Source organism: Ctenocephalides felis, unplaced genomic scaffold, assembly GCF_003426905.1.
Source record: "Ctenocephalides felis isolate EL2017-DRISC unplaced genomic scaffold, ASM342690v1 CF-g0.4_SCAFFOLD_00845, whole genome shotgun sequence".
Classification (NCBI taxonomy): domain Eukaryota; kingdom Metazoa; phylum Arthropoda; class Insecta; order Siphonaptera; family Pulicidae; genus Ctenocephalides; species Ctenocephalides felis.
In genome coordinates, this window is record NW_020536999.1 from 16,081,308 (window position 1) to 16,083,992 (window position 2,685).

At 29.6% G+C, this 2,685-nt stretch overlaps 1 non-coding gene across 1 annotated transcript; it reads right to left on the reverse strand.

The window, feature by feature from the left end:
* Positions 1 to 1,723: 1,723 nt before the first annotated feature.
* Positions 1,724 to 1,807, reverse strand: Trnal-uaa. Its single transcript has one exon. It is a non-coding gene; the product is annotated as a tRNA-Leu (tRNA).
* Between the last annotated feature and the right edge of the window lie 878 nt (positions 1,808 to 2,685).

The following is a 2,685-nucleotide window of genomic DNA, read 5'->3' on the forward strand; positions in this document are numbered from 1 at the left end:
TCAGGTTTCCATTACCGGAATTGCAAAGTCGGGATAAGATTAAAAATAAATGTTGATGGAAATTCAAATATAATTATATCTATTATGATATCTATTTTAAATGCATGCTAAGTGATTTTACAGTTTTATCTGCAATTATAGTAGAAATTTGCAAGTAATTTTTGATTAAATTGATTGGTTAAGGTAAAAGATAAGTCAGTTAAAAGCCTTTATATTTATTTAATAAAAATGTACATTCTCTGTGCTTGAAAATTGTTGCGTAGTCTATATAGATCGATCAAATTTAAAAAAAACTAGTGGTGCATGGCATCGTGCCTTATGAAAAATTGCTCGAACCTCCCGTACCGAAAATTAAATTATTAAAAAAACTTTGCAAAACATAATTAATTTGATTTTTTTAAAAAAAATAGATTTTTGAGAAACTTTTGTAAATATTTGACTTTTTTGAAAATTTTGAACATTTTTTTAAGCAATCGCACTGCATTGCTGTTTTGAAGTCGAAATATCAAAGCGCGTAAGCGCCGCGTAGTCGTCTAACGTGTAAAACATCGATACAGAACTCATATAAATGTACATAAAATATTGTACTTATTATTATAATCTTTATAAAATATCTGATAATACAATGTACATATGTCTAATGTTCTTTTTTGACCGCCAAATGACATTGTTTTTTACTTTTTTTATTGGATCTCTGAAAACGCAGGACCTGCCTTTACAAAAATTTTACTAGTTGTTCATTTCGTCAATACAAGTAAAATGTTTTTTAAATTATTTAAATCGTTCGCTCCGTTATCTCAAAAAACTGAAATACTATTTTTGGCACTTTTTGCCACGTATCTCCGAAACGGCTAGACCTGCCTTTGCCAAAAACTAATCAGCTCGTCTCCTTATCAGTAAGATTCGAATGCTATTTGAAATATTCAAATCAGTTGATCCGTGTTCACGAAATCGAGAAAGAAAAATTGTATCCGCACACACAAACACACACATGCACACACACACGCATACGCATACATCCATTTTTTTCAATTATAAGGTATGCCAAAATGTTCAGAAACCTCTGAAACGTAAGAATATTAAAAAAATTCATTTTGATCTTGCGATTACTTTAAGGTAATTAAAAAGGTAAAATGAACGTTAAAAAAAGGTAAAATGAACGTTATTTTATGTAGTATTTCTTCTTATTACATTTTTTAAAGTTAAGTAGTATTTATTAAATTTTGAGGAAACTTAACTTATATTTTAAATTCTAAGAAAATATATTCACTCACTGGGATGTTATTTGCTCCGAACTGACTTGAAAAAGTTTTAAATGTTTTTTTTTTTGTTAGAAAAAGTGTCTGGTATTTGTAAAAATTATCTCTATTTTTATAAACTTTCCTTAGGGTAAGTAACCGCAAAAAATCGAAAATGAAATTTTTTATATAAATTTACGTTTCATTGGTTTCTGAACATTTTAGCACACTTTAGAAAGAAATGTATATATGTGTGTGTGTGCGGATACAAATTTTCGTCAACAATTTCGCGAACACGGGTCAACCCATTTGAATAATTCAAAAAACATTCGATTCCTACTGAAAAAGGAGACGTGTTTGTGTTCGTTTTGGAGTTTTGATTTTTATTAGTCAATTACGTAATTTAATAATAAGTGAAGTTATGAAAAATAAGATGGATGTGTAATAACAAAATAATAACAGTAATAAAAAATTAAGAAAATTAATGTCAGGTGTGGGGTTCGAACCCACGCTCCCTCTCGGGAACCAGAGCTTAAATCTGGCGCCTTAAACCGCTCGGCCAACCTGACTTGTGTAAGACCTCCTGCAATTGTATATGGGTACTTTTATAATAAAAAAGCGTTACTAAAACATGTATTATGCCTTTTTGCAAATGTGAGCATACTCAAAGTTAGATCCGTAGATACATTTTAGCACAATTTTTATTATTATTATTATTTTTTTTTTATTAGAGTCATGAGGCTTGCCGAGTTTTGCTTAAAACTGTGTAGAATTGACTGTATTATGACGTTATTTCTGCAAAAAAATCTTTTATAATTTTAATCCCAAACCTAAAATTACTCGATAAGATATTAAATATATAACATCATAATTTACATTTTAGTTTTTTTCATCATAATTTACAATTAAGTTTTTGTTTTTGTCCAAAATTTTTTTTCAAAAAATATCCTTGAAGTTGGTGTCTCAAGAAGCTGAATGACTATATAGTTTGTATGATGTTCTAGTTTAGGATGTTTTACACTGTTGATTTGTATGATTCTGTTTATAAATTCAATATGAAGATTGTCGTGTAAGGTTTTATTGCTAACAAACCACGGAGCATCAGTCTTAATATTTTCGATTAGCAGTTTAGCAGTTTAGCAGTTTAGCAGTTTAGCAGTTTAGCACTATGTTGGTTTTGCTCGCTGAAGAAGAAGCTGCTGATAATATGGAGGACCCTTAGAACTACCACAACTTTATATGAACAGAATAGTAGATCACTTATTGAAGTGTTTTTCTAAATATCAATATAATATTAATCAGTCATGTATTCTGATTGCTATTGAAAATAAAATTAAAAAAAAAAAATCTCCATAGCAGAGCATGGTTTCGATCCACGGACCTCTGGGTTATGGGCCCAGCACGCTTCCACTGCGCCACTCTGCTTATGATGAGATAAATGAAATTT